The sequence below is a fragment of the Condylostylus longicornis genome, unplaced genomic scaffold (assembly GCF_029603195.1).
Source record: "Condylostylus longicornis isolate FDR11 unplaced genomic scaffold, ASM2960319v2 ptg000001l, whole genome shotgun sequence".
NCBI classification, from domain to species: domain Eukaryota; kingdom Metazoa; phylum Arthropoda; class Insecta; order Diptera; family Dolichopodidae; genus Condylostylus; species Condylostylus longicornis.
Window position 1 is genome coordinate 7277873 of NW_026577970.1, and position 27215 is coordinate 7305087.

At 25.8% G+C, this 27215-nt stretch overlaps 1 long non-coding RNA gene across 1 annotated transcript in view; it reads right to left on the minus strand.

The window, feature by feature from the left end:
- Positions 1-27215, minus strand: part of LOC129612314 (uncharacterized) — a 98172-nt gene that overhangs the window by 785 nt on the left and 70172 nt on the right. The window lies entirely within an intron of this gene.

A 27215-nucleotide genomic window follows, 5' to 3' on the forward strand; every position in this document is an offset into this window, starting at 1 on the left:
GCACTGTGAATTATTTTTTCCCACATAAAATAAATTTTTTTTTCCACATTATCAAATTGACAAATCATTTTTTCAATTATTTCATTAATACCTTATATTCTTTTCAAAATCCATTAAACCTTAATTACACAAAAAATTTTACTATATTAAAAGGATACCCACAATTTATTTAAAAAAAAAAAACCAACAGAAAAAAATCATTAAAAAAAATATTAAAATCATTATTTATTATTAAATTATTAATAAATCAATGAAAATGGTGTGTCATTTCACACTTTATTAATTATCCAATTACCACAAAATAATATAACAATGGGCGTATAATAATAACAATGAATGCCTCAAACTATTCTTTTATTAACCGTTATATTACATAAATTATAGCACCATAATCAACTTTTACTGTTAACACTTACGCTTTAAAGTGAACACAAAAAAAAAAAATAAAATTCGCGTTTAAATTTTTGTTCTACTTACAACCCTACACCTACTCCAATATTTCTTTTATATAAAATTAAAATAAAAATTCCAGGATGCTTGAATTATGCGAATAAATACAGGAGAAAAAAAAAATCTTTTTAAATTAAAGTTCAGGAATTGCGAACAAAAAAAAAAGGACTTATGAAAAGCAAAAAAAAAATACAATCAATAAAAATAAGAAAAAAATATCTTCATAGTAAAACCTGGTATCGACCTGATTGCTCACCTTTTTTTCTTATGAGAAAAATTGGGTTGATTTTTCTCGATATCGATAGAGAATTTGAAAATTTGGGAACGGTCGAAATAGTAAAATGGATGCAAATTTTATATTTTAATCATATAACAGTTGTGTAACTTCTTAATAGGATTAGTGAGTCAATTTTTAATTCAAAAAACAGGATGAATTGTAATTTTCCGCAAAATTTCGAAAAAAATTGAATCTACAATGTTAAGAGCTGACCATTTTCGATTTTAATGATTTCGTTTTTATTATTCATCATTTCGTGAGATCGTCAAATTAACTATAAGAGAATTATAGAATGTTCTCGGCACTTAGTTGTTCCGTAGCAAAATATTGACTATTCACTTCCCTAAATACCATCTTAAAAAGATGAGGAAAGAAAATATGAGTGAATTAAAGTAAAACTTTAAAATTATTAAACATTCAAACCCTCTTTTTTGTTCGACTTACTCAAGCAAAATAATTTTTATTACTTTGCTTTGATCAAAAACCGAAATTTTGTATTAATTTTAAACTTGAATTTGTAATTCTTAAAAATTTTGGAGGTAACTGCATGAAACTCTTATTTTAGCGAAAATTAACAGAATGTTGTGCTTAGAATTATATCTGGTACTCCCACGGCAGTGATTCCCAAAGCGGTCTATATAGACCTCCAGGGGTCCATGAAGAAGTACCATACTAGGGCTCTACCAAAAAATATGAATTTAATTAAATAAGTATTAAGCGGGTCTATCAAAAATTCAGAAACATGATAAGGGATCTACGAGGAAAAAAAGTTTGGGAACCTCTGTTATACGGCTTTAAAAAACAGACTTTTAATAGTCAATAATTTATTTCTACATTCATTGTTCTCTCCATTAGTTTTTGTTCTATCCATTTACTAACTAATTTTCAAGAGAATAGTATTGGATAATTCTTTAATTCAACAAGGTAGGCTAAATCTTCGTACTTACACATTCGATTTCGAACAACAGAAAATTTATACTATTGACCTAAATCACTCGGGAAAGTATCTGTAATTTCCTTTTTTTTTGTTTTCTTATGTTACTTGTTAAACAAATAGGTATAGCCAAGAAAAGACATAAATTTTTGTGCTATGAGAACGAAAAATATATTTGGATTTATAGATATAACTTAACTTTAATTCAGATATATGCATAATATATATATATACAAAATAAATATTACATAATACCTATATATTATACACATAGGTGTATGAGCATGCAATGTTATATCATACTTATACACTTGAGATTCATTATAATGTATTTATTTATATAGAAACACACTGATGTATAAGCATAGAAAGAGAGCGAGATAGTGAATAATATGAAATAAAAATAAGTTAAACATGAATGCCACAATATAAACATACTTGGTCCCGCTTATCAAAATAAATATTTAATTTTCTGATTAAAACTTCCCATGATGACAATAATAAATGTGTGTCAAATGAATATAATTCAGACTAATAAAATTACATAATATTTACAAATGAACTTTATATATATATATAAATTATACATATACATATACATACTATAATAATATTAATAATAATATAAATGCCTCTTAACATGCCCTCAAAAAAAAATGAAAACTACTTATTTATTTTCTCATATGTATATAAGTAGGTAAAATTTTGCTAGACAAATATATACGCATATAACTGCATATATACATAATAATTATGAAGTATAAACACATAGATATTTAATTCAATTTCCGTATGCTATGTCTGATGTAGCATTTTTACTCCTGAAAATGTTCTTTTAGCACTTTTCCAAAAAAAAAATTTTGAAGATAAGAGCCTATTAATTTCACTCTGTCCTACGTCTCTCCGTCAATCTGACCATTCGTCCATTCGTCCATTCGCTAGCGCGGTTGCAAAATTTATACACCATTGAAGATAAAGCGCTACAATTTCATATGTACATAGACCTTTACTAGCAACTTATTTTCGTAGAAGAAAATTGTTCTATCTCCCGTACCCCTCTAAAACTTATTGCCTACAAAAAAAAAACTAAAAACACAATTTTTTGACTAAGTACTTATTTTAAAGAAACCATAATCATTTTTCAAATTTTGTTAAGACAGAAAACTAGTGTCGTGCAGCATAATTAAATATTAAAAATTGTTGCTAAAATTAACTATTATCCAAAAATGGGTTTTTATTTTTGATATCGCTTTTCTTCTAGACGTTAAGTTGTAGCAGTATAAATTTGAGGAGATATTAGTAAATAGTTTATTTCGTTGGAAGAAAAAATCTTTCCACCTCCACCCCTTCTGAAGTTATCGTCTCTTGAAATTTAAAAAATTTGAATTTTTGGCATCTTATGCTTCTGAAACCTTGCAGTTTCAAATGTAAGGTACCAAAAATTTCTAGAAATGTAGAGAACTAACTGTAAATGCTATCATATAATTTTTGTTTTTAAATATCTCGGTATATGGCTCTCATTATTTGAAATATGGTATACGGCAATGTATATCAGCTACTTTGTATAATTTCCCTTGTTGAAGGGAAAATTGCAGCTTTATAAACCACTGGTTTCAAATAACTTTATTCTTTTTAATTTTTTCCATACATATATGAATTAAAATGTATTGAAATATTAATTTTCATGCGTTATTTGTTACTTATACCTAAGTAGAATATAAGTAGTACACATAATATGTACATACATAAATTTTTTAGACAAATTGTGACTCAATTGAGATTAATAATTTTACATTGATAAGGGTGTATTACACGAATGTGTAATACAAGGGTTGTTATAAAAATTTCATGAAATTGATACGAACATAGCTTTTGGGTTGCCTTCCAAAAATTAATACTACCTTCACATTCCTGCAAATTTTTCACCGGTTTTATAATCATTTTTCATAGCCAAGTTGTGTTAAGTTCTTTGAGAACTGAAAATATCTCACTGTCATTTCGTTTTACTCCTTCTTCAGCTGCTAATCCACTACTGGATGTTAAGCGCTCACATGTTACTGTAGATTTGCAATGGTGTTAGCTTATTCTTCTCAAAGCCACGACATTTGTTTTCTACCTATATTTCTCTTGCCATCTATTTTGGCTTGTATTATTAGCTCAAATAGTTAATATTTAAGGCCTCGTATAATGAGGCCAAAGTAACTTATTTTTCTGCGCTTGATAATTAGAAGCAGTTCTCTATTTATATTTAGCCTTTTGAGAATTTCTTGATTTGTAATTGATTCTTAATTCTGTCTGTGTATGAAATTCTCAATATTCTTCTATAACATCAAATTCCAAACGTCTTTAATTTGTTTAACATTGCCACTTTCAGAGTCCGCGTCTCTATTCCATATAAGAGTACAGACCAGACATAACATTTAAGGTACTTTAATAGGAGTTTGATGTTTATTCTACTCTTTTTAACGCAAATCCTCTTGGTGACATATAGTTATCACAGGAAGGATATTTTTAGCGGTTTTAGCGAAAAGAATAAACTCACATCGAACAGTAAAAACCAATGATTATTAAATTGTTATAATTAAAGTTGTTAAGTGGATTTTTTTATATGATGCAAAAATTTATAATGGTACATGGTCTATGATTAAATATCCAAAGTTCAAATTTCTAAAACTTTTGCAGTGATCTACGTAATATGTGTTTATAAATAAAATTTATGTATGTTTTATACAAAACAGTATGCATAATATTTCATATAGAACTTATTTTAGGCGTTCTACTTTTGTTCATTATAATTGTGAAAATTTGTTATATTGTTCTAGGAAAATGTCGTATAGTTATTCAAGAATTAATGAAATTAATGGATAAAAGTTGATGGAAATTTTCTTTGAATTGATCTTTATAATATATTTGTATAATAAAATATGTAAGAAAAGTAATAATAGGTGCGAAAAGATTTTCATCTAGGTTATTCTATAATAAGGCTGTTAACAGTTACATTTGAAATTTTTTTGCTTTGATCCCTAAATTCTACCTATTAAACGAAGGTTTTAAATTTGGGAAATTTGAAATTTTTAATATAAAATATTTTTTGTTCCTCAAGTCCCTAAAACCATAAATTAGCGTAGCTTCTACATATTAACCTCATGAGCTATTTCTCTCATTTTATTTTACTCACATATCTCAAGGGTATAGTTTTAATTATATTTGAATAAACATGGGTGACAATACAAGAACCTTCTATACTAAACGTTTTAATATTAAACCTAAAATGAAAAACTAAAAACAAAATGTTAATTAGTTTCTCTTCAATTCATTTGAATTAATTTTTCCTTTTAAACTTTATTCAAATTATTTAAATAATTAAGTTTATATATTGTTATATTATGGCAGGATAGGGAGGAAGATTTGTAAATAAGACTCGAGTAAAATATTATGCAAATTTTATTTTAATCCAGCGCGTTTAAAAAAAAAAAATTACTATTACCCTTAAGTATATTATAAATTGGCAGATATCATGACTGAGATATCGCTAGGTTGATACCTAGCCATATACAAATTAATTAACAAGTACGTATTTAGATTACCAATTTCACGTATATTTCAATATTGCTAAAATATAATAATAATGATGCGGAATCAATTTGTGGTTTTGTTAAGAATATAGACAGCCCATAAATCAATAGAGATTTTTAACAGGAAAACTCAGTATACGTTTGTCCGTACACATACGTTATATTCAAGAGAAACTTTTTATTAAAAGATTTGTCTGAAAAAATGAAACTGAAAATTCTACTGAATGTAAAACTATATTATGAATTGAGGTGATGTGTATTATGTCAAGGTGAAATTTTATCACAGAAATAAAGAATACACTGTACCATTGATTAAGCTCTTGTTAAACATTTTTCCGGAATCCTTAAATCGTCCTGAGATACTCTAGTATGTAAAGCTAAAGGTATTAATTTTAAGATTGGAAATCAATAATATATTTCAGTAGTCGTAACGGATAAGTTACAAATGAAACGGTGACTTCAAATGGTTACTTAAAGTTTATTTTTAATTTGACAATCGAGGGAAGAGCGTTTCAATATCATGCCATTCATCTAAGTTTCTTCAATATTAATCTTACTGGCATTCTTGTTTAATTCGTGACTGCAAGTAATTATTTTGTTCCACCACGTTAATATTATAAAGGAATGTAAGTTCGCCTTTTTCTTCTTTATTCTAACAGCAAATATTTTTCCAATTATTCAAGGAAATCATTTCCGAAAGCCCCACACACAATATTTTCACACCAATACATTTGAATTACATACGTATACGTAAAAATATAATATGTTTGTAGTGATATATAAATTGTATAAATACATATACGTATATAATAAGTATGTAATGCTTATACACACTTTACCTAGTGACCCTAATTACCAGGTGAATAATGATGTTTTCCGTCTGCAAGTGTGTAATATTTTCACTTTTTTATTATTATTGTTTTTTTTCCTTATAATTTTTCTTTTAGTCTTCTTATTTTTACTTATATAACATTTACTTAGGTTAAAATATACACTTATACTATGATGTTTTAAAGGTCTTTTATTTTTTTCTCTCAGAAGATCTGTTTTGTGTTTTTTTTTTTACTGGTTGTTTTCTGTTTAATTTTCAAGTATCCAATAATAGTAAAAGTGAAGAGAGCATTGAAATAATGTGATGACAATAAGATAAAACCAACGCAAATATTATAATCTATGAAATTTATTTAGCTAACTATAATATTAAGTTTAATGTTGTTTAAGAGTATGTACAGTGCGACCGGAATTTTACGACTGTCTGATATGAAAATTTTAGTATGTATATACTAACAATATACAAATTAAGCATAATAGCCGTGTAGTAAATTAGTACTCTAGTGCAAGTAAAAATAGAGATTGTTCTTTTTATAACGTTTGATGGAATTGAAAAAATTTTTAAAAAAATTAGATTTTTTTCTACACAGTCAAATGTCCTTGTCTATATTTAGCTATGGTTTATATTTTAATATGATAATGAACAAGAGCATAATCCAATGTGCAAAGATAAATATTTTTTTTTAGAATATTTAGCAATATGACAGGAAACTCATGCAGACAATGCGAGACAGTTGAATTCAGAGCACGACCATTTTAAACAGAGATCTTTTAATTGAACTTTGGGTTTACTTTCACTTGTATCAAAAAAGTAGAAATTAATCGGAAAATTTGTGTTCGATTAGATATTATCCATAAAAATCATATTCTATAATCTTTTTTTCTTTTCAATTCAACCTTATTTTTTTGGCAATTTAAAATAGTTAAACAATCAGTAAAGAGTTGATTTTAAAATTTCAAAAATTATTATCAATTTTACGGCAATTTATCATTTTCGGAAACACTATAGTTAATTGACAAAGTTTAAAAATTTATTGCGACATTACAGCCTGTAATACAGAGGGTTTGTTTCGATTTTAGCTTTTCTCTCCAAAAATTATAAAATAAAATTTCGTAGACCGACCTTTTACTGAGCTTTTCAATATTAAACCAAAAACAAAATTATGTACATCATACATTAATTTCTTTAAGAAAATAAGAACCAACGACTTGTATATTTTGTAAGTATAATAAGGTTTATTTTTATTAAAAATTTTTCATTAAATGAATTTTACTTATTTAATATTATGATAAGTAAGAGGAAAACTATTAAAACACGTCATTTATATTTAAGTGTACGTGAAATATTCTCTTATTTTATTACCGACACACACACATATCAAGAGAAAATAAAAATTTAAAATAAGTACTTATGTAAAAATAAATCTGGGTCAAAATAATGGTTTGTAAAGTAGCACTTTCTTTTCAACAAGTGAAAATATTGCTTTTAAAAATCATCTACTACGCTACTTGAGAAGATTTGAAAGTAGAAAAAATTTTTTTCCAAACGAAATGAATTATTTATGAATGTCTAAAAGCTGCTAAAAGTTTAGACTCCTACAAATTCCTGTCTAGAAGAAAAACGATATGTAAAATTCGAAAAAATATTAGGTTCTAGTTAACGATTAATTCTAGCAGCCATTTTGTTTTTTAGCACTTTTCCAAAAAAATTAAAAAAAGTTTTTATTGGTTTCACTCTGTCCGTCCGTCCGTCCCTCTGTCCGTGTGTCTGTTTACAAAACTTCTACACCCCTGAAGATAGAAAGCTGAAATTTTGTATGTACATAGATCTTTACTAGTAACTTATTTCCGTAAGAGAAAAAGTTTATCTATCTCCCCCCGCCCCTCTAAAAGTTATACCCTCCTAAATACCCAAAAAATGACATTTTTTATCTATTTATTGTACTGAAACCATAAACATTTTTCAAATTTTTTTGTGATGGCAGGAGTAAGTTTAACTTTTAATAGAATAATAGTGTGTTAAATTTGAATTCATGTTGTGTTAAAATTGACTAAAAAATATTATCCATTTCTAAAGATTAAATCTTAGTGGAACAAGTAAACAATAAAAAAAATAAAATAAAAAAAAAGGATTATTTTAACAAGTAAATATGAAGAAAAGAGCAAAATAGAAAGGATAACTTAAATGAAATTAGGTGATGTTTTTAGCCTTACATAAAAATAAGACAGAAGTGTCTAAAATTTAAATTGAAATTACGTTCATGTGTGTATGTTTGTTATGTGCGTTTGTTATGTGAGTTTATACGCAAATTAAATTCGGTTAAAAATTTACAAACAATAATTTTTACCTCTTAAACTTATTATTCGGGATTGAATTTTGTTTCTTTAAGAGAATCTGAGGGAGAGTAAACTGTGGACATCTTACAATTTCTTTAAATCCATGAACAATTAATTATCTTTGATCAAAAAAATTTGAAAATCCGCTTAAAGAGCTTTATCTTTTCTATAGTTTAATCGGGAAACGTATTTTTATATTATGGACACTGTCGTTTTATGATTAAAGCGATACTATATAGCAAGTATAAAGTAACGTGAAGAAGAATTTTCCGGTAATTAATTCATATCTCTGTAGCTCAGTTGGTAGAGCGTCCGCCTAGAAAGAGGTAGGTGACTGGTTCGAGTCCAGTTCGAGAACAAAGATTTTTTAATTGTTTGTTGCCTTGAATTGTATGAAAAAATTACAATTAAATATTCTTATCAGAATTAATAATAAATTATAAACAACTAGACGTTATATTGATAATATTAGTAAAATTATAATTAAAGACTTGGAAAATTCTTTTAAGACTCTTTAAGAGTTTTAACTAAGTATTCATTACTTAAGAATATTTACAAAAAGAAGATTAAATTTTCAAGACTAATTAAATTCTCTGAATCTTCTACATATTTAGCTGTAATAATCTGCTTAACTATAATCTGAAAGCTATAAATTCTTTAAAAATTTTAATTTAATTTTAATTTTTAGTATTAAATGACGTTTTACATATTTCAGTAAAAAAAATTTCATCTGTTTTACAATCAAGCACCGATCACTAATTATTCACGTAAATGTAATAAAAATTCTATTATAGATTTATCGTAAATTATTATCGTAAATTGCAGAGCAACATAATAAGTAATAATTAAAATTGAATTCTTATATACTAATAAAATTTGTAATATAAATTTTAATTTTTTATTGTTTTAAGTTTCAAATATTTTGTAATTTTAAATGGTTACCCAATTTAATTGAATACCTTAAAATCCTTTAAATTTTATGAACCTAACATTCATTCTTAAAAATCCTCTGCCCTTTCCTTAATATTCTAATAATATTCTAGCTTAAGATCTATTTGAATTCTTTTTTTTTTTAATTTTAAAAGCATTCAGAGAATCCATTAAAATTATTTTTTTTTTCAAAATTTTTTATCGGATTGAAGACATTAAATAAATTTGTAAATTACTCTTTTATTATTATTGAAATCAATTAAAATTTGTCTGCCCCTCAATAAATATTTTTCTCATTTTTTTTTCTTTTCCTTTCATAAAAATCTTTAAAATTGAATTAGAAATTGTACAAAACCCCGACTGCAATAAAAAAAAAAACACAAAATTAAATTTATGTACTGATATTAAAACTATTAACAAAAAAAAAAATTCTTGGATAATTTTGTTGAAATTTATTAAAACAAATTTGAGATTGTAGAATGAAAAACACCAAACAAAAAAAAAATATCATATTTCATTAAAAAAGAAAAAACAAAACTCTTTTCTTACTTAAGAATTTTCAAAATCAAAAAAAAATTTTTTCTCTTTTATGGAAAATTTTTATAGGGGATCGTTTTTTCTTATTGTTTTTCTTCTTTTGTTTAAGTAATTTATCGGTGTAACAAACCGCCCATAAAAAAAAAACAAAATGCAACAACAACAATAACAAAAAAAATTATAAGACCTAATCAGTATCATATTTTCTATACTAAACAATGTTCTATACACACACACACACAATACTAAAAGAATTTGTTGCTCTTTTATACTCTTATACTTTTAAATAACAATTGATAGAGAAGACCAAAACAAATCGTTTTTAATTAATCCCACCATAATCATATTATCAATATTATTATTAAACCTTCTCACAAGAAAAACAAAAATCAAAACAAAAAAAAAGTCACAAATAATGAAAATTCCCTTAATTTTAAAATTACTTTTTTCTTTCGGATATAAGGCGAAAAGTTTAAAATTTTTCTCTCAATTTTTTATATAGCAAATTTGTACCTATACAAGCATTAATGAATATTATTTTAGGAAAAATTTAAGGCATTCCAAATGTCTTAATTCGTTTGTACATACTATTTTTTAAAAGTTGCATGTATCGTGATACTTATTCATCCAACTTATTACAATGTAATAAGTGGGACGGTGTAAAGGCTTAAATAAGTTTTTTATGAATTAAATGTTAAATATAAATAAATAAGTCAGAAATTTCCTTGTAAATTCCATAATTATGGTTCTTAAAATTCATAAGAAACAGGAAATAATATTAAGTGTCAACTGAACTCAGCAATTCATTTCTCGAATTAAATTTAACGTATTCAGCAATTCAACTATTTTGGAAGTGCGATTTATTAAGAAATATTTATAATGTGTTATTATAATGTAAATTAATTTAATTAATTTAGAAATCAATGTCTAAACTGAACCAAGTAGCATAAATCTAGAATTCAGCAAATTAATATTCAAGCTGAATATAATATATAAGAATAAGTATTGTGATTTCATATGTTATTCTATAATAAAAAACATGGATGGTTTCTTATAAATTTTTCAGAATTTGTTAATTTTTTACTAAAATTTCCGAACTTAAAATTTGTGCTCACTAATAAATTAGTTTAAAATATGTGATTACAGTGATTGCAAAAGTAGTATGCTTGTAACGAATGAATAAGTCAATAAATTAGTTTTTCATGAATCTTAATTGCGAAAATATGGAAAATGGAAATAGAATTTAGCTATAGTTTAAAAAATTCAGTATAGCCGCTTTTAAATGATATACATTTGATATAACATTCAAAGCAGTTAAAATTTCCTACAATTCTAGACAAAGTACGGTTATAATTAGAAAAGTATTCATAAATTTCGTATGAAAATTCTAATAATCCGAAGTCCGCCTTCAATATTCAAATCGGTAAACAAATAAGCATATGTAATTTAAAAGGTTTGTTTAAAAATATCCTCCTATAAGCTTTATTTTTATAATACCCTATCAATTTTTGTTTTTCATTCTAAAAATTTTACTTTATTATCAAAAACAAGAGAAAATCAAAATCCCCTAAAATTTTGACTAAACCCAAAAAGTAAAAGTAACAAATTGATGTCTCCAAAAATCCAATTAAAATATTATAAAAATATAAAATCCAAAAGCTTTTACTTTTCAATGAATAATGACCCATAAGAGGGATCCCTAATAAAAAGAAAGAGAAAGAGAGAAAAAGAGAGAGTGAGAGAGAAAGAGGGAAAAATCAAAATATTAATGAACAAAATATCTACGCTTAAATTTTCCTCTAATGCTTAGTGCAATAAAAGAACTTGGAGCCGATATTAAAATACTTTAAAGATAACATGAATTGGGGGGGGCAAGATATTAAATTTTAAAACAGGAATACAAATTTGTATGTACGTTTTTTTTTTTTTTTTTTTTTTTTAGAATATTTAAATTCCATGAATGTTTTCTTATAAAATGAATTATTATACTTGATACAGAGTAAAATGAGGTCTTGGGGGACATAAAATCAAAAACAAAAAATTAAAAATTTAAGAAAGATTTTTTTATTATTTTTATTGTGAACTTTATTAGAAATTCAATGGGATAGTTTTTTAATAAAAAATTAAGAAAAAATTGGCTCCTTGAAAATTTTTTCTGTTTTAACATTTCTTCTGAAATGAAATATTATGTTCATTGTGTAAGCACAATACATTTGATAAACATTTTATTCCCTAGATAGAGGATTGAGGGGGGGGGGGGGGCTCTTTCAAATCAAAGACATCTGTAGCTATAAAATAATATAAGACTGCACATTAAATGCCAATTTTTTGTAATTGTCTAATACTTTAGGTATATATCGTAAATATTTCACTCACTGTACTTTGAAGATACTTAAATTAAATTTTAATAAACTGTTCTTACTGGTGTATATGGGAACGTTAAAGAAATTATATTAACAAGCGCTCTAGAGCTAAATTTTTCACATTTTGTTCAAACAATTTAATTTGTTCTAAAACGACTTAAGACAACATATTGCGGAATTTATTTGAACATGAAGTGAAATAAACTTGTTAAAAAGCTGGCCAGCCTTATGGACTACATTTTTGTTTCATTCTTTTCTTAGCATTAAATTATTCGGATATTTCAATAAAATTTAAATTCTAGTAATTTTTTGCTTGTACTGCCTCCGGTTCAATTTTTCGAACCAGTCGACAATAAAATCAACAATAATTAAAAAAAAAAAATAGTAATAAAAACATTTCAAATTTCAATTTCTAATTTTAGAAAATTTCATACCCAGAATAAAAAAAAACAAGTTTCGAACTTTCAACTTAAACACCTGTTTAACTTTAAAGAGGAATTTTAAATCTTAATTTCTTTTTCCTTTTCTTACGTGAACAAAGAACAAGAAAAATAGAAACAACGAGAAAAAAAGTAGAGTTGACTTTGTCAACTCTGTGATACCCGTACGAATTTGTTGTCCTATGTGCGAATAACTAATGTGCCATAACTAACTATGGGGCAGACTATGACTTTAAGTTGCCGTATTACCATATTAATTTATGCAAAATTTCAGTACTATGTGTTTTTCAAAATACTGGTTGTGCCAAACTACTATTGAAGTTGTATGGCAGCTACCAGAAAGAGCCAAGAAATTTTAGCGAATTTTATCAAGCACATCGGCCCTACTAATATATTCACTTGTGTGAAATCTCAATATCACAGCTTTTATAGTTTCTGAGATATAGCCAAATAACTTTTGAAGTTGTATGGCAGGTACCAGAAGGAGCCAAGTAATTTCAACGACTTTTATGAGACACATTGGCCCTACTAATATATTCGTTCGTGTGAAATTTCAATACCATAGCTTTAATAGTTTCTGAAATATAGTCAAATAACTTTTGAAGTTGTATGGCAGGTACCAGAAGGAGCCAAGTAATTTCAACGACTTTTATGAAACACATTGGCCCTATTAATATATTCATTTGTGTGAAATTTCAATACCATAGCTTTAATAGTTTCTGAAATATAGTCAAATAACTTTTGAAGTTGTATGGCAGGTACCAGAAGGAGCCAAGTGATTTCAACGACTTTTATGAAACACATTGGCCCTATTAATATATTCGTTTGTGTGAAATTTCAATACCACAACTTTTATAGTTTCTGAGATATAGCCAAATAAATTTTGAAGTTGTATGGCAGCTACCCGAACCGGTTCCCCGATCACGTCCAATTTAAATAGGGTTCTGGCCCTTACTACAATAAATCATTTGTGAAAATTTGGTGAACTTAGCTCAATTAGTTTTTGAGTTATCGTTCGGACGGACGGACGGACGGATGGACAGACAAAGCTAAATCAACTCAGAATTTGACGCTGATCAAAAACATACACTTGAGTCTATATCTAACACCGTTATTTCTTAGCGTTACAAACGGTAAGGCAAATTTAGTATACCCTTCGAACATACGTTCGTACGGGTATAAAAACGGTGACCCTCTAATGTTAATGTTGAATTCTAAAATTACAATACGGAATAAGGTAAAAACCATATTTTAAAGTTTATATCCCCAATTTCGTTTTGTTTTTATTTTGGTTTCTTTTTGTTTTCTGTTGTTTGTGTTGTAATGTATAATTACAGAAACATTAAATTAAAAACCAATTTTCTTTCACTTATTCCTTTCTCTTTATATGTAAGTATATTTATGTTCCGCTTACTCTCTCACATAAAATTCCAAATCATAAAAAAGAATTTTCTGTTTTTTCTTTTTTCTTCTTTTTTCACTCTGTAACAAATTAATCTCACGTGGAATTCATTTAAGACGATACTTAAACGATTTTTGGACAAAAGAAAAAAAAAATGTAAAATAACCAAAATTAATTTTTAGGATGGTCGAACCCAAAAAAAAAAAAAAAACAAAAGTTTTAGGGGGCAAAAGACCAACAACAGCCACTACACAATATACAAGCACAAACCAAACCCTGAAAATGAAAGGTAACAAAAAATGATGACAATAATAACAAGAATAAAACAATGTCGGTCTCTTTTCATTATTTATTTATCTCGAATGAATAAAAAAAAAATATGCTATTTTTTTTGGGGTTTCAGGTTTTAGGTTTTAAATTTTTCGGGTTTTTCTTTTTTTTTTTTTGGAGATAAGTAAACGAAAACACAATAAAATAATTCAATAGGGAACTAACAAAAGTAACAAAACAATTGAATTTTTTGTTTCTTTCCTCCTTAATATTTTTGTGTATAGCATTAAATAACCGAGGTAAAAATACGAAATGAGGACAAGTGAATTTAAAAATCCGAGGGAGAGATATAGAGAGAGAGTGAAAGATAGTATTAGGAGGAGGAGAGAAAAAGGAAGAGAGCGTAAGAGAGAATTTGATAACAAACAATAATGTCCATTCAAATTCTGAAATGATCAATCAATATCATTAACGTTACTAACATCATCATCAGCAATATAATCATTGTAATCGCCTTTTTTCCGAATAGAAAAGAACCAAACCCAAAAAAAAAATTTTTTAATGGAAAATTTTTATTCATTCGATATTTAAAAATAAATTCTTTAGGAAATTTTTTTCTTTATTATTTTAGATAAGAGACGAAAAAAAAAGACACTAACCGACAAATGACAACAAAAACACAAAAATTACTTAATAAGATTTAAATTATTAAGAATCAGTTTTTAAGTCACAAAATGCCGAAAACGAACATTTTTCCATCCCTTTTACTTTATTTTGTTTCTTAAAAACAAAAACTTCTTTCATCCCTTCCACTTTATTCTCTCTCTCTCTCTCTAAATTTAGATAAATTTTTTTTTTGAATAATTTTAATATGCTTAATTTTGGCAATGAAAAGAGCGACAAGTTCGAAAAAAAAACTGATCATTATTTGAATCATCATTTACATTTGATCTTACCTTGTTGATTTCAACTACAAGATTCTAAGGAATGCGGAACAAAAGGCTCCAATTTGCGCTGCAACCAGCAAAACCAATTCTTAAATTATTGATTAACTAATTAGCGTGATTGAGTTTTATTAATGCAGTCAACATACTATTCCTTTCCCATCCGTTAGTGAAACATGAGAATAATACAGCAATACTTTTTTTGTACAACGATTGCGTTTCAGGCCTGAAATTGCTTAATCAAATATACTTTATTTTTTAAACAAACCCTACAAGAAGAAGTCTAATAAAATAAGAACGTTAATGTGACTTATCTGAGACTAATGTGATTATGATGTGTGAGTATACCAATGTGACATATGGTAATGTGTGAACGACTCCCTGGAAATTTTAGATTTCCGTATTGCAGCCTATAGATGTGCTCGTATTTGTTTGTAATTATTAGAGAATTTTAAAAAATATACGTATATTCAACTAATGAGTTTAATTACAACTTCCACGACCAATATCTTTACAAAATAAATATTTTATTGCCAAGAATCATTAATCGAACTACACTTTCAAACACTTTTATTCGTTTTTACTTAAAAAACCAATTATAAATTATTATAGCCTTTATCAAAAGAAATAAAATATTGTTATTTTCTAAAAAATATTAATTTACAACTCAATAAAGTAAGAATGAAAGAGTAATTAATGAAAGAAAATTTACAATTAACTTTCAACTGTGCTATTGAGAGAGAAAAGAAACACAAATCGAATACGTTATCAAAAAAAAAAAACTGTTGAACTGATGAAATGAGTGTTAAATAAAGAAAGAGAAGACAACAAAAATAAAAGTGAGCAAAAAAAAATTAATATTTTTCTTACAATAACACTCAAAAACGGAGAAAAATTATTAGAGAACATTTTTATATTTTTTCATCAACGGTTCACTCATTCTTCTCACTGCGCTCTGTGTGATTCTCACTTTATCTAAACAATTTCTATTTAAAATAAATTTTTCATTATAAACGTTTCCTAACACTTTTTCTTGTGATTTTTTTTCTTCATTTATATTTGCAATATTTTATTATTTTTTTTTTTTGCTGTATTTAAATTATTCGCGAAAAGAATACTTTTTATACCCTGCACCTTCGTGAAGTTTATATTCACCTTGGTATGGAGTTTGAAACCACTTGAAGAAGTCATCTTCGGTATGGATATTCTTATTCAGCGTAAAATTGTGATTTAGTTGATTTAGACATGCCCGTCCGACCGTCCGATATCTCAAAAATGAAAATTCGTACTTTAACTCAGAAATGAATAATGCAATCGACAATAAACTTTCACAAGGACGCCTTTTGTGCCAAGGACGAACCCTATTGTAATTGAATCAAGTCGGACAAACGGGTTTGGGTAGCTGCCATGCAACTCAAAGAGTTTATTTTAGATATTTGAAAAACTATAAAGGTATAAATATGAAATATTGCAATTGTGTCCAATTGCATTCGTCATGTGCTCTAAAAATATTAAAGGGATGGTTGCACCCGTTCGGGTAGCTGCCATACGACTCCAAGCAAATTTTTCATATTCGGAAAAATAATAAAGTCAGATTCATGAAGCTTGGCAGTCGTGTGTTCAATTATAGGTCAGACATATCCGTGAAGTTTCTATAGAATGGTTTCACAGGTTCGAGTGATTGCTATACAACAATGAACGGTGCCGGGTATAATTCAATCGGTTTATACTATGACTGAAACGTTTTTACTTGTTATTTTTTTGTTTTTCATTTTTGTCACAGCAACATAAAATAATGGCAAATAATGACTGAGTAATGATGATGATATTGATGATTGATAATGATACTTGATAATGATGATGGCAGCTATACTTCTAGGTTGTGATAAATTCTTTTCTCTTTGACATTTTCTATATATTTCTACAAGCATGTTATTTTAATTTTCATCACAGCGAAAAATCATTTGACAAATTATTGTTTAATGAGCTTTTAACCATTAGTCACAAATTTTCAATTTAAAAAAAAAAAACCAATTTTTTTTTTGTTGCTTTTCTTTTTTCCACTTATATTTTGTTCTAAGCTAAAAGAAAATTTCTCTATATACGATAAATAGGAAATTACACGTAAAGAATTTTTTTTTTTTTAGAAAAATGACGTTTAATGGAAGAAAAAAAATATATAAAATATTACAAAGAATGTTACAGGGAAAACAAAAATTCCATTAACTTTTACTTATTTTGACATTCCATTTTATAAATTGTCACCATAATTATTGTCAATATATATAACTGATAATACCAAGCACGTTTCAAAGGTATCAAATTTTCAATATTAAATTGAAAAATTGTTGTACATAATAAAATCCATATCTATATGTGCCTCTATGCAGTATCAATTGTAGGGGGCAAAAATATGGGATGATTATTCAGTCCGATAGTGTGAATTTCAGGGATTAAAATCAATTTTCATTGTTAAGATTCTCTTATCCTGTTTTATCCTGTCAGGGAAAACCACATTTTTCTTGTCCTATTCTATCTATTTTAGTAATTAAACTTATAAGAAACTCATAGGATTGATTTGAATATCTTAAGAATAGTTTTCGATTCCTTGTCATTTTTAAATTATCTTCAGAATATCAAGCATTTCGTCAAAACATTTCGAGATATCCCATTATTTCATTACAAATTTTGCTTTTTTAAATTATAATAATATTAAAGCAAATTATACAAGTTCTCTTAAAAGAAATTAATAAAAAAGGATACTTAATCAAATATGATTTTTCAATTAAAAATTGTTACCATTTGCTCCTGGACTCCAGTCACACTTCACCTCATTCAAACAACCACTATATATTCTATTGTCAGAATGTCAATTCAAATTCAATTTTTATCAATTTTAAACTCATTTAAAATGCATAAATCAAAAAATTATTAGAAAATTTCTCATAATTTTTTTTTATTCCATCCTTTGCATACAAAAAGAATAAAAACTTCAATGATTTTCCCTTCTTTTAAAATTCTTTTATAATTTCTTTGTTTTAGTAAATTGAAAAATTTTTTCTGTATGAATTTTAAAGTAAAAAATATTTTTTTTTCATCAACATTTTGTATTTTTTTTTTTAACACAAAAACATTTACAAAACCTTTAAAGAGTAATTTCTGTTTTCTGCTTACAAAAATAACCTCGCCCAAGAGAAAAAACGTTAAACAAGTTTAAGTTTAAAAAAAAAAAAAATGGAAAATAACAAAATAATTTTTCCATTATCCTGGTTAAAGCATACCGGGAATTTAAAAAAAAAAAAAAGTTTTTTTGTTTTTGTTTTCGTCTTTGTTTTTTTTTTTTTTGTTACTCAATCGTAGTTAAGAAAATAAAATGGCAAAAATATTCAGAAAAAAATAACAAAAAAGAAAATGTTGAATAATAGAAAGGGAAAGGACTGAAAGAGTGATGGAAATTCAAAAAAAAAAAAAAAATTCAAGAACCAATCAATACAATTATTTCTTTCTTGCTTTCATTGTTTCAATGAGAAGAGAGCCAAGCGGAAAAACACAAAACAAAAAAGGACTCAACTCTGTTTATTTTTCTTTGTTTATATTTGAAACTTAACAAAAAACTTAATTTTTCTTTTATTTTTTAGAATTTTCAAAATTATATAGAACTTTTAGAATTAGCAATTTTATTTGAAATCTAATTTCCAAAAAACAATGTACTAAATTTTGTCGTACTTTAATATTGATCACATGTTTGAATTTTGAACGGATCACAAGCTCATCACATATTAAAATTAATTTTGTTCAAAATATGGAGCATTCTGTCCAATAAAGGGATTAAAATTCTCAAGTTTACGTCTTGTATATATTTCAGGACAATGATCGGTTCATATCAATCATGCCTGGTTACTGATGACATGGATTTCAAGCAACAAAGATTTCTGAATCGGCAACCACAATTTTAATATTGAAGATAGATTTAAAAATTTTCCTTTTAAAAACTTAAGACAATATTCCTTTGAGATATTCGAGAAAGCTATCGATTGTTATACATTTATTATTTATTTTTTCAAAATAAGTAAGTATATGAAGCCGAAAATATTGTGAAAAAACTTAAGCTTTTCAGCTACTCCATAACAGTTTCGCCCGGCGATTATAATGAATTGAATTTATAATTATTACTTTTAAAATGATTGAAATTTGCCATAAAGATACAATTTATGTAATCAACGTTGTGCCACTCTTACAAATATATTTTCAAAAATATGCGGATCTTAAATCAAATTCTGCTTCTAGTAAGGAGGAAAAAGACTAAAGCAAATAAGGATTTGAATAGAGTTATTCAATTACATGAGATAAGAGACTTATTATGGAGTCAAATAAGCTACCTGTAATTAAAAAAGAAAATTGGTGCTTCTGTATGACTGTGCTATAACTTTAATAATCTATAATTCAGCACCTAACAGATAATATTCAACAATTTCTGTATACATTTAGTAATTAAAGGCAACTGAATCAATACAATCCATGTTACACCAGAAGCACAGGTGATCTTATTTTCAAATTTCTTAAAATATTATCCTAGAAAATAACAAAAATTATTTTAATATATTTAACATTTAATTGTGGAATTCTTAAAAATAAAAAAGTTAAGAAAACAAAAAAAAAATTAGCCCTCATATTTTTCAACTAACCATTGTTTCGCCTTCTAGATCTCCTCATAATAACAAAACAAATTTACAAAGAAAATTCAATGTTAACCTTAAATGATATCTTGTCAAACTGGAATTCAGGAAAATTTTTTCAAAAAAAAAAAACAAAGCATAAAAAAAAATCAAATAATAATAATAATTTTTTTTTTTACTTTAGTCCTTGAATTAATTTTTAGAACAAGCGAAAAAGATAAAAAAAAAATATTTCATAAGGATTTTTTTTCTTTTTTTGTAAGCAAAACGTTGGCAAAACAGAAAAGTTGGAAATAAAAATAAAATAAAAAATAAATCAAAACCTAAAAAATCACTAGACCAAAAATATTTTGATTAAATTGTAATGTAAATCTTAATTTTTATTCTCGATGTGATCGAATTATTTTTGTAGGATTTTCAAATTTTGAAAGTAGAAAAAATGAAATGGGAAATAATTTCGTTATGAAATTTGTAGGTTAATGTAAAAAGAATAAAAGAAAAAAATAAATAAATATTTTATAAATTGATTAAATATAGAAATTTTTTAATCGAAATTGAAAAATTAAATTAAGTTTTAAGAAGAGAATAAATAAAATAGAAGCATCTTGTAATTTAATATAGCATTTTGCTATAGTACATTTCCCGAATTTATAATTGCACGGGCTCTACTATGTAATTCGATTTTAAAATGAATTTCTTCGAAAATGTTTGTATTACTCGTATGTATCTCGATATTCGAGAATTTATTTTTTTCGAATGGTCCCATATTTTCCTTCTTTGGATCGCTTCGGTATTTTCTTCCCTCACATCGAACCACAACTCAACACTAAATTTTAAAGATGCTACTAAGTGGACAAGATAATTTAAATTTTGAATATTTGACATTAAGAAGGGGTGCGTTTTCTCGAATTCGGAAATTTTGCATAATTCGAATTTTTTTTTTTATGCGAATATTATTTTCGAATCAATTCGAATTCGAATAAGAGATAGATAATAGGACGTTTCTTTAATTTAAGAATACCAATACATAACGCAGATGTTACTAAAATATAACTTCTTTAAGGTATATTACAGTGAAAAAGTGGGCACTATTTTGGTAGCCAAAAAACATAATTACAATTTTATATCTGAAGTTGCTAAAAAAAATTGAATTGTCCATATTATGAATACATATTTAGTCTGTAGTGTATACAATTAGGTTAATTTATATAGCTGTCTTTTTCTATATATATATATATATATATAGATAATCTGGAAATAGAATGGCTAAATGAAAGAACTTAAGTTGCATTGTCTTGTGCCATAAAACATGGCAGAAAATGTTATTTTTTCGCTCTATCCCGATCAATATTTTTTATCACTAGGAGAGCATGCAAAACTGTGACAAATGTAGTAATATTTTTTTTTAATTCTACAAATTTATACATTAATAAAATTAAGTGCTACGTACAAAGGATGCCTTTTGCAGTCAGATGCCATTTTTTGAAGCCAATTTTGAATTTCTTACAAGAGAATCTTTATCTTTTCTACAATTTTTGTGATTAATGCAATCTATTTTTAACATGTTATACACTCTTCAAGAACTTGCTATGAACAATTTTTGTATTATTATCTATTAGAGATAGAAAAATTATTTAACCGAAACATTATTCACCTTAGTGACAAGTCTTATTGCACATATAGAATCGTTGTTAGGGTTTGCAGTTCGATCCCCTTCCGAAATATTTTAATATATTTATTTGAAAAATTCAAAAAACAAGACCTAAAAAAAAGCACTAGCAAAATTGGAATTACAAGTACTTTCAATATTTCCACAAAATAATTTATTGCTACAAGGATTTAAAAAAAAAAATGATTACAAAAAATTATTTGCTGTAAGTGTTAAAATTATTTCACTGCTACTGGCTTTAATTTCCTTGAAAACAAAAATGATATTAACATTTTCCTATTTTTTTTTTTTCCCAAAATTTATTTAAGTTCCAGACATCTACATATTTTTTTTCAATTTTTGATGCTGTAATGGGAACAAACAAAGAAAAGGAACTAAAGAAAAATTGTAGGAACACATCCAAAAACACAAAAATAAAAATTAAAAAAAAATTCAATCTAATTTTTGAAATGAAATTTCTGGAAATTTTTCTATTAGTTTTGTAGATAACTGAAAATTTGTTTGATTTTTTTTTCTTCTATTAGAACACGGAAGCATTCATTCTTTTTCAAATGCCTCGAATACATTCATGCCATTTACTTTCATGAAAACAGAATAATGCAAAAGAAAACAAAAGAAACAGAAAAATCTTCATCAAGGTTAAGTAAACAATTCTTACTTCATTTATTTTCTGTTTGATTTTCCATTGTTTTGTTTGAAAGCAAACTGTATGAGATTTCAATAGACATGGAAACATGTTATTACTATCCTTACTAACACTCTTAAATAATTTGAATTTTTATTTAATATTAGATATACAGTTTACATTAAACAGGGTAATCTAAAAATTCAATTTGTGAATTGAATTTTTATTTTTTTAAATTTTTTAAAGATTAAGATTTATTTAAGAAGACATTTTAGTGTTTGAGTTGCCCAATAAAATGTATTATTAATAATAATGTTAACAATAATTGAAATAATTGAAAATATCAAGAAAAATATCAATTATACACAAACAATATCAAGGATAAGCAGAAAAGCATGGGATTTTCCACATAAAATTTTCATTAAATCACAACCGCAATGTTTGAAAGACAAAATTTTAACCAATAACAAAAAGTTTAAGTGAATTTAAGTCTAATTATATATTTTATGGACAGCATGTATTAAATGTATTGAAATGAGTAGACATAAAATTAGTCTAGTAGGCAATTCGGCATTAGCAACAATTCAATTTTTCTTTTACTACGTCCAATCCATAAATAAATTCTTTCTATGTAGTTAGTGGGGTGATAACAAAAATTTCAACTGAATTGTTATAATTTTTTTTGGAACTTCATTTGTTAAATTAAAATGTTTGAACATTTTTGAGGAAATTAAAAATTTTTAATTAAATTTCGAAATTATATTCAATAGAAACCGTTATTTAAATACTTTTTATGACCCTCTTCTTAATTTTCTTATAGATTTTAATTCATGACTTCAAAATATTCAAAAAATATTTAAAAACCACAACTCTAATTATTAATAATTATTATGTGCAAATGTCAAATTTTATTAATTCATAAATTTATAAAAGAATAACCAAAACAAAAATCGAAAGAAAACAAAATAAAATTCTATAATTAAAACTTATCCTTTTTACGTCGATATTAAAAAAAAAATTAAAAATATCCTTGATTATAAAAATTTCCGTTTCCTTTACAGTATTAAAGTAATCATTTTATTTAAAGAGTATACGAATATTTTTGATAATAAGGACATTGACACAATAATTATATTTTTACGTAATATTTTAAGTGTGTACAAATTTATCCTTAAAAATATTGGATGACAAAACAATATTCCTCATCTCAAATTCCTTGTATATTTGTATAGACATAATCTAGTACATAATTTAATATAGAAAATAATTTCTAGGCTATTCATGAGGTAAAGACCAAAAAAAAACAGATTCATTACAAATTCGCTTAGATCTTGTCTTCTTTAAATCACTTTTAGAAATTTATCTTAATAAAATTATTTTAAAAGTTTTAGAAAGTAGAAAAAGAAAAACTTATTTTTATTTTGCTTTTTTTCTTTTATCCTTAGACTGACAATTTAATCCTCAAAAGTTCTCTTGAAATCTACAATATAATACTAAGTGTGTGAAAAAATTCGATTTTTTTTTATAAATTTATGTTTTCCTAAATAGACTCTAATTTCACTTTTATATTGATTTATTCAAGAAACAAAAGAAAATTTAGAATAACTTCATATTTTGAAAATATTAAAGAGAAAAAAGAATGTAATGTCCTTTAATATTTAAATCATTGCCCTGGTAAATCAGTACATCACTGTATACCAAGGCAGTGCTTCAATGATTAAATATACCAATGATTGTCATACATGTATGATTTTGATTTAAAGTAAGAAGAAGCAAACCTAGCTTAATATACAAAGTGTTTCATTTAGAAATATTTTATTTTATCGGTTTCATGGAATAATTTGGTTCGTGTCTTTGCTCTTTTTAATTATTGTATACTGTCTGATATACAAAATTTCAAGAAATCACGTTCCAGTTAGCTTGCTTTTTCTTGTTTTAAATTAAAATCATACATGTATGACAATCATTTAAGGGTTAAAATCTGTACAACGATTCTATAATCAAGCAGCAATTTCCAAATTAAAAATTGAATTTCTGTCTGAGTCATAAATGTTCGAATAGAATAGACCATCTGTATGATTCAATGATTGTTGCATAAATGTCTTATGAACTAGTTTGCTAATACAAATGTTCGAAATGTTCTGTTATGCATGATTGAATGATTTCATGAGCGTGTTACGAACAAATTTTTTGAATAGGTGTCCGAGTTCTTCGAAATATGATCTCTTTCTACAAGTATAAACGATCTAAAATTATGTATAACCATATAATAAGTATATTATTTCAAGTAATTTATTTCGTATAATATTCGTGTAAAAAGTTCATACATTCGCAATGTGACAATACTCATATAAAATCTCATTCTTTAATTAAAACATTGTGAAAATTTAATGTACTTATTAAAATAAATATTGTACATCTGTTATATAACGATAGTAGCTATTATGAAAAGGCACAGAGAGAAACTATTCTAGAGAAACACAGGATTTCTATACTTGTAGGAGATGACAGAACCAACAGTTTTCTTATAAGTATTTGAGTATTTGAAGGAATAACAAATCCACTCAGAAAATATTAACATTATTACAATAAAAATATATACAAAAATGTTAATAATAAAATAGGCGGACTTTTTATAATATTCTTATTATATATGTTTTGATTCTCTTTGATTACGAGCTGATAAAATTGTCCATTCATTAAGGAATATTATGGAGGAGGAAATTTTTATGTTTCATAAGGATATGAATATAAAATAATATTTACTGTGTACTTATGCAACCTATAAATTATTCTATTTCTTTCTTTATTTCTTTTTTTGTCTCTCTTCTTTGGTTCAAATATTTTATAGAATTGTAGTCAAAATTAATAGGAATTTTTGCCATTTTATATTTTGTATGTTTTAATTTTAGTTCAACTTTTATATTTGTCCTAGTTCTGAAGTAGAATGATAAGAAAATATCTTAAGAATAAATCTTTAAATGACGAAAAATTCTTATACTCGTATTATAAGTAATAGGAAAATTATTAAAGTTAACATAAAAAATTCTTATCATAATAATCAAAGTGTAATTTTTAGTATCAAGCTGTTTGACTTGAAAAACGAAGTTTAACATTGATTTAAATAACTCAAGAAAAATGTAGTCATTTAAGAATTAACAAGAAATGAAAGCTCATTATTCCAAACGTTATGGTAAAAATTTTGGGTGTAATTATAGTGCAGAAAGAATCGTTAAAACTGTTTACTACTTTTATAGAGTTTAATATAAGGCGAATCTGTTCACATAATACCCGTTAACACTCATAGATTGAAGATAAATACAGGCTGAGAGCTTATTTCTCAAAATAATTTGAAATTTAGCGAATAGTAATCAATTCATGCTTTTATTTTAGAATATAGTAGCAATTACAATCACAGTTATAACAATTTAAATGGACGGGACCATTACCAATAGGATGGCTCGCACACAGTCCAGGGCTGTGTCATGTTCAATCAGAGATCTCCCTTATTCAGTGTTGCTTCTGTCAAATTAATGCTCAGAAAATATGTATGTGCGTGTGTGATTTGATCAAATGATTTTCTTCTCTTTTATTTTGTTTTTCTTCTAATTCTGTTTCTAGATTTATTTCATTTTATTTAGTCCTTTAGTTTTTGATTTCTATTTATTTATTTTCCTTATAATTTGTTTTTGGTTTTCATACCACTTCTAGAATTCTTAGTTAGTCTTTTTATTTCTTTCTGTATATTTTTGGTTTTATATGGTATTGAAATCAATTCTATAAGTAGGTACGTATATACAAATATCTTATAGTTTTCATGTAAATATTTTTATACTCTTTTGAATTATGTTTGTTTTATATCTTTTCATCTTAATTAATTTATCAAGTTGATTAACCTCACTTGAAAAATATTTATGTATTCCTTATTATTATACTTGTATTTACAAGTGTGTATATATATATGTACATTTAATGAATATTTACACAAGTATCTACTAAAATATATACAGGTTGTCTGAAAAGTTCCCGTACTTTTTTTTAAATATTTTTATAGCTCAGAACTGCTACATAGATTAAGAAATCAATATTATTAACTGGTCAGACACGTTTATTAGAGTAGTAATAACAATAAAATATTCAATACAAAATTTACAACAAATACTCAAAATTAGCTCCATTTGCAGTAATACATACGCGTAGGCGCTTTGTTGACAATAATCGCGCACTGTTCGATGGTAATTTCATCCCATGTGCGCTTCAAAGTTGCCTTGACTGGCCCTTCGACGTGCTCCTCAACTCCTGGTAATGTTTTATAGCATCATAGAGAGTCATTTTTTTTTTTGTAACCAGTCATCCTTACAATCTCAGCTGTCTTCATACCTAACCTGGGTAATTCTATAGTAGTAATGCCCTTGTTATCGCGACTCATTTCTAGACTAACAAAAAATAAAGACAAAGTTAACAGGTACTATTTGAGGTAAAACTGCACGACGAATGCAAATAATGAAAACAAATTGAAAAAAAAATCCAGAATTATATCGAGAAAAATTAGTATTTCCAAAATTATGGGATCTTTTCAGACACCCTGTATATTTAAATATTTATATTAAAGGGTAACAAACACACAAAAACAAAAAAAAATTTATTGAAACTCATAAAAGTAAAGAACAAGAAAATATATTTTAATTTATTAAAGGAAAAGAAGGAAGAATATTCATTTCAAGAAAGAAAGAAAAGGATGTCTAACAAAAAGTATCAAAATATGGTATAAATGTATGCCAGTGGGTGAGTGTGTGTATAGTAATACATCTTTATGAATATTTATTATTATAGGTTAAAAATATCTAAGCGTTCATTCATTTAAAAATGATTAATTACTTACCCCTTTTAGAATAAACAAATAAAAAATAAATAAAAAATAACAAAAAAAATGAGGAAAAAGGATTTTTTGAAGT